Genomic DNA, 12,722 nt, shown 5'->3' on the forward strand with positions numbered 1-12,722 from the left:
AACCAGTGAATTATTTTCTGATGGTGAGGAAAGTGATTTTGATGACTTTGACATTGATAAGGACTACACACAATTGACCGATGATAGTAGCACAGACAGTGGATATGAGATACAGCCTGCTCCCAGGGCGAGGCCTACATGCTCACCAGTCCCACCTCGCCCAGTGTCTACTCCAATTCACCCATGACCACACAGTTCTTGTACTTATTTAGAGTATGAGGATGTTTTGGGCGACGAGTCAGAGGAAGGTGACTCTTTTTCTGGTTTTAGTGAAGTGGATTCAGAGCATAGTATTACCACGCCTGTCGCTAGTGCCAGTGGTGTTATCAAGCGAGATTTTGTCACGTCAGCAGCATCTCGCCCAGCCAAGCGCCGTCACATGGCACCACATGAGGAACTAAGACTCTCATGTTTACGTATCTCCCGTACTTTGCGTAGATGGGCTTCAGCTTCTGGTCCACGGTGTGCAACGATTCCTCGCCGTTATGCCGCTGTTTCGTCTCGCAGGACACCAGGTGTACTTGTATGGAGTGATGGTGATGATTTTGTTCCTCCTGTCTTTGACAATAAAGACGTTGGGATTACAGACCTTTTCCCCGATACTGGTGAGGACATGTGTGAAATAGACTATTTTACAGCATTTTATGATGAGACGCTCATGGAATACTGTACACACTCGATTATCCGGGATTCGAATATCCGGAAAACGCCCTTATACGGCCAAAATTGTGACCGGATAAAGTTATCTCAATATCCGGCCAAAATGTCCATAGGAGTCGGAAAATCTGGTATTTGGCCAGATCAGTGGCCTAACACTTGTTGTACACCACCACACCACTCCCTCGCTTCCCACCAAGAAGGGAGGGAGTCACCCCTCACTGCTGTTCATTTCCTCTGTCCCGCCCACATACCTTTATGGAGGGCTCTTGATGGCGTATGGAAGATGGTGATGAGCGAGGAGGAAGAGAGTTGTTCCTGTTTGGAAGGGGAGTCCCCTTCCATTATCACATCAGGCAGTGAAGTTTTCTCTGTGGGTACTCTCTCTCCTACGTTTTGCCTGAATACCACTAGGACCTGGTTGTGGTTCAGTGCTTGTCTCGCTACAAATTTGTCAAGAGGCATTTGTTTTTCCCTTCATTTTCACATTTGTCTGTAATGATGCATCACAGTGTCATTGAATAGGTTAAGGCAACAACCTACTGCAGCTTGATTTGGGTGAGTTGTTTCAGCAAAGGTCTGCAATTCTTTCCATGCTGCACACATTTTCTTAATTGTTGAGGAAGAGAAATTCTGTACTCTTGTTTCTGCTCTATGGTCATCCTTACATGGGTTTTCATATGTTGAGCCTTACCACTGACTTTCCTGGGACTCATGGCGTGATATATAATAATTACTTTAATGTTCAAAATGCAAAATATCACCACAAAAGCGGAACTTCTTATAGGCGTCACTAAGCGGGCAGCTGTAGTAAACTGAGGCAGGTCGGCCGCGCGACTGGGAACCACGCGCTCGGTCGACCCGAACGTGTACCAACAAATATCGGAAGTCGATGACACCATCGGATGTCGAGTCGCATTTTTCGATGAAATTTACATCGAAACTCAAAATTATCGTAAGTAGGGGCAATCATATGTCGAGGTGCCACTGTGTATGTATGTATGTATATATATATATATATATATATATATATATATATATATATATATATATATATATATATATATATATATATATATATATATATATATATATGTCGTACCTAGTAGCCAGAACGCACTTGTCAGCCTACTATGCAAGGCCCGATTTGCCTAATAAGCCCAGTTTTCATGAATTAATTGTTTTTCGACTACCTAACCTACCTAACCTAACCTAACCTAACTTTTCCGGGTACCTAACCTAACCTAACCTATAGAGATAGGTTAGGTTAGGTTAGGTAGGGTTGGTTAGGTTCGGTCATATATCTACGTTAATTTTAACTCCAATAAAAAAAAATGACCTCATACATAATGAAATGGGTAGCTTTATCATTTCATAAGAAAAAAAATAGAGAAAATATATTAATTCAGGAAAACTTGGCTTATTAGGCAAATTTGGCCCTGCATAGTAGGCTGAGAAGTGCGTTCTGGCTATTAGGTACGACATATATATATATGTCGTACCTAGTAGCCAGAATGCACTTCTTGGCCTACTATGCAAGGCCCAATTTGCCTAATAAGCCAAGTTTCCCTTAATTAATATATTTTCTCAATTTTTTTCTTATGAAATGATAAAGCTACCCATTTCATTATGTATGATGTAAATTTATTTTTATTTGAGTTAAAATTAACGTAGATATATGACCGAACCTAACCAGCCCTACCTAACCTAACCTAACCTATCTTTATAGGTTAGGTTTGGTTAGGTAGCCGAAAAAGTTAGGTTAGGTTAGGTAGGGCAAAAACAAATAATTCATGAAAACTTGGCTTATTAGGCAAATCGGGCCTTGCATAGTAGGCTGAGAAATGCATTCTGGCTACTAGGTACGACATATAATATTATATATATATATATATATATATATATATATATATATATATATATATATATATATATATATATATATATATACAGAGCACCACTTGGTTTCCGAACTTTAGTTATCCGAAACTTCCAGTTTCCCGATTGGGGTTGGGGAATCATGCTACCCGAACAAAGTTCGGGTAGGAAGGGGTCCGCCAAGCGTCACGCCGGCTTGTGGTGGTGGGTGGGAGATGGTCCAGTTTGCCCACTGTGACTTCACAGCTTCACGGCCTATTATTCCTATTATTTTGAATTGCCTTAAGGCTGGAATGTTCATTCTGTGCTTTTGTTTTACATATCTGCACAATCAAGAAACATCTGTGCACCATGTTGGCTCCAAATGCACGCATTGCGTCAGTGATGGCTGACTGGTGGGTGGATGGACGATGGAGCTTAGGTGGGAGGCAGTATGAGAGAGGGGGAGAATTAGTCAGAAAGGGAGGGAGAGAGAGATGCTAGGAGGGAGGGGGAGGTAGGGAGAGATGTTAGGAGGTAGGGAGAGATGCTAAGAGGGAGGGGGAGGTAGGGAGAGATGCTAGGAGGTAGGCAGGAAGGGACGGAAGTAGTGAGAATTAGGGAGGGAAAGGCAGGCTGGCAGGCACAGGCAGGCAGGCTAGCTTGCAGGCAGGCTGGCAGGCAGGGAGTGAGTGGTAGTCACGCGGTTGAACCGCGTGACCTTGAGAGATGGGATGTAGGGGGGGCGGGTGGTTTGTTGGTGGTGGGGGTGAGACCGGCTCATTCCCGAAGATAAGCCTAACACACACTACCCGTTAGCATGATGGCAGGGAGGGAGGCAGGCTGGCTGGGAAGGAGGCAGGCAGGCTGGCTGGGAAGGAGGCAGGCAGGCTGGCTGGGAAGGAGGCAGGCAGGCTGACTGGAAAGGAGGCAGGCAGGCTGGCTGGGAAGGAGGCAGGCAGGCAGGCTGGTATATAAGGAGGCAGGCAGGCAGGCAGGCTGGGAAGGAGGCAGGCAAGCTTGCAGGCTGGGAAGGAGGCAGGCAAGCTTGCAGGCTGGGAAGGAGGCAGGCAAGCTTGCAGGCTGGGAAGGAGGCAGGCAGGCAGGAAGCGATATATGGGTGTTGTAGTGAACCGTGAACCACGTGACCTTTGAGAGTGTGTGTGTGTATGGGTTTGGGGTGGGGGAGGTGTGTCGGTGGTGGGGGATGGACGGCTGACTCCGTAAGCCTAACCACACTCCACAGACCTGTGACCCAGATTTGTTTCTTAAATGTACAGTACATCATCGTATATTTTAGGCAGGATGTGCCTGCAGGCTCGCAGGCAAGCTGGCAGGCAGGCTGGCAGGATGTGCCTGCAGGCTCGCAGGCAAGCTGGCAAGCAGGCTGGCAGGATGTTCCTGCAGGCTGGCAGGCAAGCTGGCAGGCAGGCTGGCAGGATGTTCCTGCAGGCTGGCAGGCAGGCTGGCAGGATGTTCCTGCAGGCTGGCAGGATGTTCCTGCAGGCTGGCAGGATGTTCCTGCAGGCTGGCAGGATGTTCCTGCAGGCTGGCAGGATGTTCCTGCAGGCTGGCAGGATGTTCCTGCAGGCTGGCAGGATGTTCCTGCAGGCTGGCAGGATGTTCCTGCAGGCTGGCAGGATGTTCCTGCAGGCTGGCAGGATGTTCCTGCAGGCTGGCAGGATGTTCCTGCAGGCTGGCAGGAAACATCCAGAGGATGTTTGCCAGACGTCCTAATAATCAGTTAGGAATAATTAAGGACTTTTATAAAGCGGATCAGGACTTCACTTATTGGCGAGTACAAACAAAACACGGTCGCATTTACGCTATGAACCTGTCGATTTTTTCCCCTAGAGTTTTTTCGTAAATTTTTTCGGAAAAATTTCTTTTTACATTTCTAGTTTATTTTTTCCCCTCTATTTCTCGTATCCGAACTTACATGTTAACCGATGGGTCTCGTCCCCAAGGGGTTCGGAAACCAAGTGGTGCTCTGTAATAGTATATTTTGGTAGCAGTCTTTCCTGTAGACATATATTATTAAATATGACCGAAAAAGTAAGATTAATAATTCTAACACGAATTTTCTCAATCTTTCGTACATTACGCTTCACTGTTGGAGGTAAATCAAAAATCACTTCTCCAAAATTCATTTTTATTTCTAGTCTGACGCGACACGGGCGCGTTTCGTAAAACTTATTACATTTTCAAAGACTTCACAAATACACAACTGATTAGAACGTATCTCTGATTTTATATCTACATTTGAGTGAGGTGGGAAGGGTGATGTGGCATTAACACAAGACAGAACAGATGATCGAAGACATCATAAGAAGGAAAGTGAAAAGCCATGCAACCTCTGAAGAGACAACTAACACAACACCTATACCCCCTATTAGACTATTTTACAGGAACTTCTTTTCCACAGCTCATAAAACGGAGGAAAGGGTCCTGAAAGATATTGTTAATAGAAACGTTATCCCTACAGACAAAAATCAGAGGATACAACTGACGATTTACTATAAAACCAGAAAAACGGCCAGCCTACTCATGAGAAACTCTCCAGACACAAAACAGAACGCTTTAAAAGAGACTAATGTCGTCTATGCCTTCAAATGCCCACTTGGGGACTGTAAGCTCCAAAAAACCCAGTATATAGGCAAGACAACAACATCTCTTTCTAGGCGTTTAACGATGCATAAGCAACAGGGCTCCATTAAGGAACATATAATCTCTTCCCATAACCAAACCATCGCCAGAGAAATCCTAGTAAACAACACAGAAATCATCGATAGATACAGCGATAGCAGGCGGCTTGACGTTTGCGAGGCACTACACATCAAGAAGTCAACACCAGCAATCAACAGCCAATTATTGCACAACTATATTCTACCCACCTCAAGACTCCGCTCCAATATAGAAGCATCAAGAAATATGGACCAATAGGCTTTCTACAAACACTTCTATTCAATACCCATTGTTTCTGTTCTGTCTTGTGTTGATACTTTTAATACCCTATTAATATCCCCTCCTGTTCTGTCTTGTGTTAATGCCACATCACCCTTCCCACCTCACTCAAATGTAGATATAAAATCAGAGATACGTTCTAATCAGTTGTGTATTTGTGAAGTCTTTGAAAATGTAATAAGTTTTACGAAACGCGCCCGTGTCGCGTCAGACTAGAAATAAAAATGAATTTTGGAGAAGTGATTTTTGATTTACCTCCAACAGTGAAGCGTAATGTACGAAAGATTGAGAAAATTCGTGTTAGAATTATTAATCTTACTTTTTCGGTCATATTTAATAATATATATATATATATATATATATATATATATATATATATATATATATATATATATATATATATATATATATATATATATATATATATATATATATGCGGAAAATCCACAGAGAAATATGAAATGAGGTGAACGTTTCGGCTTTGTTAAAGCCTTTGTCAACACCAGACTTGAGTCAGTCTGGTGTTGACAAAGGCTTTAACAAAGCCGAAACGTTCACCTCATTTCATATTTCTCTGTGGATTTTCCGCATAAAATGATCAGTGTTTTGTGATCGTCAATTGCATGCATATATATATATATATATATATATATATATATATATATATATATATATATATATATATATATATATATATATATATATATATATTTATATATATATATATATATATATATATATATATATATATATATATTTATATATATATATATATGTATATATATATGTATCTATATATATATATATATACATATATATATATATATATATATATATATATATATATATATATATATATATATATATATATATATATATATATATATATATATATATATATATATATATATGACAATGTCAGACCACGGAGGAAAATGAAACAGGAATTTCCTTAAGTACTTTCGTATATTAAATACATCTTCAGAAGGAAGATGTATTCATTCCTTCTGAAGATGTATTTAATATACGAAAGTACTTAAGGAAATTCCTGTTTCATTTTCCTCCGTGGTCTGACATTGTCACATTCTTAATCACGTGTTTATTTTCGTGATATACACACACACACATATATATATATATATATATATATATATATATATATATATATATATATATATATATATATATATATATATATATATATATATATATATATATGTCGTACCTAGTAGCCAGAACTCACTTCTCAGCCTACTATTCAAGGCCCGATTTGCCTAATAAGCCAAGTTTTCCTGAATTAATATATTTACTATAATTTTTGTCTTATGAAATGATAAAGCTACCCTTTTCACTATGTATGAGGTCAATTTTTTTTTATTGGAGTTAAAATTAACGTAGATATATGACCGAACCTAACCAACCCTACCTAACCTAACCTAACCTATATATATAGGTAAGGTTAGGTTAGGTAGCCAAAAAAAGCTAGGTTAGGTTAGGTTAGGTAGGTTAGGTAGACGAAAAAACATTAATTCATGAAAACTTGGCTTATTAGGCAAATCGGGCCTTGCATAGTAGGCTGAGAAGTGAGTTCTGGCTACTAGGTACGACATATATATATATATATATATATATATATATATATATATATATGCAATTGACGATCACAAAACACTGATCATTTTATGCGGAAAATCCACAGAGAAATATGAAATGAGGTGAACGTTTCGGCTTTGTTAAAGCCTTTGTCAACACCAGACTGACTCAAGTCTGGTGTTGACAAAGGATTTAACAAAGCCGAAACGTTCACCTCATTTCATATTTCTCTGTGGATTTTCCGCATATATATATATATATATATATATATATATATATATATATATATATATATGTCTCCACTCGATCTTCCAGACTATATGGGAAGGACCCCCCCAGCTGGATTATCACAATTTTTAACAATTTACGTAACCTATACTAACACAACACTAAAATTAACACTTGAAATTACTGTACAGTTCATTAAGGAAAGTTAGTTTTGACTGCCAGCTGCTGAAGCCTCACTGGTTAAAGGTATCTGGGTTGCCTGTGAGGCCTCACTTGTTGAAGGCGCATGCTTGCACCTCACTTGTTGAAGGCATTTGGCTTACCAGTGATGCCTCATTTGTTGAAGGCGCTTGCTTGCGCCTCACTTGTTGAAGGCGCTTACTTGCCTGTGAAACCTCACTTGTTGAAGGCATTTGGCTTGCCTGTGACGCCTCACTGGTTGAAGTGTATAACACGTAACTTGTCTTTAATTGCTAGGACAACCTTCTTCCTCTTAACACCTCCAGAATGATTGATGCTGCTACCAGACATAGTCTTGGCCAAAACTGTTTAAAGTTACTATGAAAATAAAAAAGTTATTTAAAAAAATATTTCACTAATGGCACAGCACTGTGTTATAACACGAAGGACGGGAGCACATGGGTTGACCAGTGTTGGACGGGTCCACTTGAGGCAGCTATAGCACGTTACATAGGCCGCCAGGAGGAAAAAACTCACAATATTTTTTAAGGAAACTTCAGACTGTGCGCATTGTTTTTAGGAAACTTATTTATTTGTTATTACATAATTACTAGTACTTATTTAATTTATTTTTAGCTATGATGAATTGTTCTAAAATTAATGCTAATTCCTGTACCCAGGTGGTCCCTCCCGACGCTCCCCTCCCACCCTCCCGACGCCACCCACCAACCCCACCCCCTCCTCCACCATGCGTCTCAAGCCACATGCAGACGGGATTAATACGGTACAGCCCGCCTGATGGCTTTCATATCCAGACAATTCAATGATTATCTGGCTGACTGTCCGGATAGCGTAACATTGGCAGCAAGTTAACCGGCTCCGATTTTTTATCCGGCTAAACTAGCTTTTATCTGGCTCCGATGGCCATTTTGGTCAGATATTGAGATAACTTTATCCGGTCACGATTATGGCCGTATAAGGGCGTTTTCTGGATGTTCGAATCCCGGATAATCACGTTGGTTACAGTGTGTGTGTGTATATATATATATATATATATATATATATATATATATATATATATATATATATATATATATATATATATATATATATATATATATATATATATATATATATATATATATATATATATATTGGTAGCAGTCTCTCTTGTAAACATATGTTGTTAAATATGACCGAAAAAGTAAGATTAATAATTCTAACACGAATTTTCTCAATACAGTATTTCTTATGTTTCTTTTTACTACTGTCGATGGTAATTGAAAAATCAATTCTCCAAAATTCATTTTTATTTCTAGTCTGACACGACACTTTGACGCGTTTCATAATAACTTATTACATTTTCAAAGACTTTAGTTTACACACACACAACTATAACCTGCAAACACTAAACAGAGTTTTACTATGCTAACATTTAAACAGCTTTTGTCTTATATGCTCGCATTTGGGTGAGGTGATATGTTGCAACAGTTTTGGATGAGGTGAACAAACTTTCAACACAAGACAGAACACGGAGCAATGGGTATAAATTGGATAAATGAGAGGGAAGAATGGAAGTAACTGCAAAGGGCCTATTTGCCCATATATCCTCTTGATGCCTCTATATTGGTACGGAGTCTTGAAGTGGGTAGAATATAGATGTGCATTAATTGGCTGTTGATTACTGGTGTTGACTTCTTGATGTGTAGTGCCTCGCAGATGTCGAGCCGCCTGCTGTCGCTGTATCTATCAATGATTTTCTTAACAAACAACACAGAAATCATTGATAGATACAGCGACAGCAGGCGGCTTGACATCTGCGAAGTACTACACATCAAGAAGTCAACACCAGCAATCAACAGCCAATTAATGCACAACTATATTCTACCCACTTCAAGACTCCGCACCAATATAGAAGCATCAAGAGGATATACAGTGTCCTCACTTGAACGAACTATATGGGGCGAAGCTGATTCGTTCCAGTGCGGAATTCGTTCCATCCGTCCGGCCCTAACAACCTTCTTAATTTTTTTTTTAAACATATGCCAGGACACATTAGTTTGTTTCTTTGTTGTGTGGTTCTTCATTATAATATCTTTCATGCTCTTTTGGTGTCAATAATAATCTGAGATGCGAGAATCACCATCCCCCACCCCACTCACACCATCCCCCATACCATTCCCCACACCATCCCCCAACACCATCCCCCACACCACCCACACCGTCCCCCACACCACTCACACCATCCCCCACCCCACTCACACCACCCACACCATCCCCCACACCACCCACACCATCCCCCACCTCACTCACACCATCCCCCACACCACTCACACCATCCCCCACACCACCCATACCATCCCCCACACCACCCACACCATCCACCACACCACCCACACCATCCCCCACACCACCCACACCATCCCCCACACCACCCACACCCCCACACCATCCCCAACACCACTAACACCATTCGCCCCCACCACCCACACCCCCACCCACACCATTCGCCCCCACCACCCACACCCCCACCCACACCATCCCCCACACCACCACCCACACACCCCACACCACCACCCACACACCCCACATCATCCCCCACACACCCCACACCACCCACACACCCCACACCACCACCCACACACCCCACATCATCCCCCACACCACGCACCCACCACCCACCACACCAACCCACCCACAACCACCCACACCACCCAAACCACACCACCCACACAATCCATGGGGTGTATTGAAGCAGCAGGCTTGGAAGCGTCTCAACTCGCCCGACAAAAAAAAAATGATGGATTGACAGGTCTCCTCTCACACCTCCAGGAACCCCCCCCCCCCACCCCCCAGGTACCCGGCCATACACACCACAATGCCAAGTCAGCTATTGTTTTCTACAGGAAACAATAAAACATGTTAATGATTAATAATGTATATTAATACAACATATTTTGGCATAAATATTTTACAGCTAATCTTGAGATTTATAATAGAGAATGAATGAGAGGTTTGGCAGCCATGCGTGGTCAGCACCTTTCTCTCTCCACTTCCACCTCCCCTGACCACACCTTCCACCACTGACCCCACCTGCCTCTTTCCACCACCTGCCTCCCCTGACACTGCCTGCCTCCCCTGACACTACGTGCCTCGCCTGACCCCACCTGCCTCCCCTGACACCACCTGCCTCCCCTGACCCCACCTGCCTCTCCTGACCCCACCTGCCTCCCCTGACACCACCTGCCTCCCCTGACACCACCTGCCTCCCCTGACACCACCTGCCTCCCCTGACACCACCTGCCTCCCCTGACACCACCTGCCTCCCCTGACACCACCTGCCTCCCCTGACACCACCTGCCTCCCCTGACACAACGTGCCTCGCCTGACCCCACCTGCCTCCCGACACCACCTGCCTCCCCTGACACCACCTGCCTCCCCTGACCCCACCTGCCTCCCCTGACCCCACCTGCCTCCCCTGACACCACCTGCCTCCCCTGACACCACCTGCCTCCCCTGACACCACCTGCCTCCCCTGACCCCACCTGCCTCCCCTGACACCACCTGCCTCCCCTGACACCACCTGCCTCCCCTGACACCGCCTGCCTCCCCTGACACCACGTGCCTCCCCTGACACCACGTGCCTCGCCTGACCCCACCTGCCTCCCCTGACACCGCCTGCCTCCCCTGACACCACGTGCCTCCCCTGACCCCACCTGCCTCCCCTGACCCCACCTGCCTCCCCTGACCCCACCTGCCTCCCCTGACCCCACCTGCCTCCCCTGACCCCACCTGCCTCCCCTGACACCACCTGCCTCCCCTGACACCACCACAAATGATGCCAGCCACCTCACCAAGGCCTAATGTTCACATGACCTGTGCTTGTTTTATTGGTCTACTCAAAATTTATTCTAAATAGATATTAGTACAGTACGTAGGATGTTAGAGGAGGGAGGGATCCAGGAAACAAACCCCCCCCTCCCACCCACCCCCCCAATGGCTCAGGGAGCGACCGGCCGGCCACACAATGCTAGCTGTTATCTACACCCCAATTGTATTAAAAATTCTGTGAAAATGAAATGTGTTCAAACTGTTTAAAATATGTACTGTATATATCACAATTTTCACCATTATTATTGCTCCAATATGACATTTTTCTAATAAAAAGGCTATTTTCAGTGTAGATAATGCGATAATTATCATTAAATTGACTCTTGGCATCTGACGACGAGAGGAGAGTGAGGTAGTAGGTGGTCTCTGTGGTCAGGTGGAGGGGGGGGGGAGCATGGAGGCGCCAGTCACGTGTTTCCTCCCCTGACACCACTTGCCTCCTGGCAACAACTCTCTCACCAATGCCCCCCTGACACCATTTTATCACCATTTTTATCACCATTTCTCCCTAGAAACAATGGGTAAGGATAATAAAACACTACATAACTGTTTACACTGGCGAATCATAGTTGATGACAGCCAGCTCTGACGCTCGGCCTCGGTGACCGCTTGGACGAACATTCCTCGCTTAATCGAACATTTGTATGTTCCACTGAACATTTGGTACCGAATTCAATTTGTTCGGCTCTTCCGGGAATTCGATAGAGCAGGGTTCGTTAGACTGAGGAAGCACTGTATGGGCAAATAGGCCCTATCTCATGGAGTTATGAATGCTGTTCAGTAAATACATACTGTAGTGTATTATGCCATTAACATTGTGTTGAGTAGTTCTGCTGTATGTTGAGTACTACAATACAGTTTATGAAAACTATTGTACACTAAAATTACTGCAACTTTAATTTTAACACTATGTTTTGATTTGTTAAGAGGCTGGAGTGTTCATTCCGTGACTTTGTTGGACATATCTGCACAATAAAGGAACATTCGTGCACCATGTTGGCTCGAAATGCACTCATTGTGTCAGTGATGGCTGACTGATGGGTGGATGGGCAGGCAGGCAGGGATGGAGAAGCTGAAATGTAGGCAGGCAAGCAGGAAGAGGCAGGCAGACAGAGCTTGGGAGGGAGGCAGGCAGGGAGAGGCTGGGATGTAGGCAGGGAGGGAGGCCGGCAGGCAGAGCTTGGGAGGGAGAGGGAGGCAGGGAGGCAGGCAATGCTTGAGAGGGAGGGAGGGAGGCAGGCAGAGCTTGGGAGGGAGGCAGGCAAGGAGAGGCTGGGAGGGAGGGAGGCAGGCAGGCAGAGGCTGGGAGGGAGGGAGAGGATGGAGATGGATTGATGGAAGGATGGAGGGAT

At 43.8% G+C, this 12,722-nt stretch overlaps 1 protein-coding gene across 2 annotated transcripts in view; it reads right to left on the reverse strand.

Moving 5' to 3' along the window:
• Nucleotides 1-12,722, reverse strand: part of LOC123761416 (uncharacterized) — a 224,068-nt gene that overhangs the window by 110,688 nt on the left and 100,658 nt on the right. The gene's annotated exons all lie outside the window — the stretch shown is intronic.

Source organism: Procambarus clarkii, chromosome 7 (genome assembly GCF_040958095.1).
Source record: "Procambarus clarkii isolate CNS0578487 chromosome 7, FALCON_Pclarkii_2.0, whole genome shotgun sequence".
Classification (NCBI taxonomy): Eukaryota; Metazoa; Arthropoda; class Malacostraca; order Decapoda; family Cambaridae; genus Procambarus; species Procambarus clarkii.